Source organism: Triticum dicoccoides, chromosome 2A, assembly GCF_002162155.2.
Source record: "Triticum dicoccoides isolate Atlit2015 ecotype Zavitan chromosome 2A, WEW_v2.0, whole genome shotgun sequence".
NCBI lineage: Eukaryota > Viridiplantae > Streptophyta > Magnoliopsida > Poales > Poaceae > Triticum > Triticum dicoccoides.
This window is the reverse complement of record NC_041382.1, coordinates 110,784,758-110,785,332: the sequence shown is the minus strand read 5'-3', so window position 1 is coordinate 110,785,332 and position 575 is coordinate 110,784,758. Positions and strand designations below refer to the sequence as shown.

The 575-nt window shown below is 38.1% G+C and overlaps 1 protein-coding gene across 1 annotated transcript in view; it reads right to left on the bottom strand.

Moving 5' to 3' along the window:
• LOC119353686 (DEAD-box ATP-dependent RNA helicase 36-like) overlaps positions 1-575 on the bottom strand; it is a gene marked incomplete at its 5' end in the record, with an annotated part of 5,682 nt that overhangs the window by 3,724 nt on the left and 1,383 nt on the right. The window lies entirely within an intron of this gene.

The window sequence follows — 575 nt, the reverse complement described above, 5'->3', positions numbered from 1 at the left end:
CCAATTGTTTGCTAAGTTGGTCTTCTCATTGTATAATGTTGTATGTGCTTCACACTACTTTAGGATGTGCCGGCAAATGATCTAGGTAACAAGCCTTTGTGGATATCTTAGAAAGAGGTGCAGGAGGTGGAGGTGTGTGATTCAGATGCAAGTATTGTACTCATGAATATAGAGGTAGCTACAGAAGAAGCACATTTGCTTAAGATGTCCAATAAGGGGATCGGATCGTGCCCAAATGTGACGTGCCCTACTCTTCAGCAGCTTCAAATCGAAGTTTCAGTGCCTGAAGAAACCTAGGACAATGTTTACGGTGCATTTTCCTTGGTAGTAAACTGTCTTCTTTTCATATATAATTATTGTTATTATATTTTAAAATGTTTATTTCATATATACAAATGTATCGCGGTATCTGCACTATTCAGAAAAAAAAGTTGTATCACACTATCGGTATCCGAGTAACCTAGCTAATTCTAGATGCTTGAGATGCAGTTAATTGCTTACTGTAGGAACAAAGATCACTCAAATTCCGGTGATCACACAGAACAAATCATGAACCACTTAAGGAGCATCTCGAT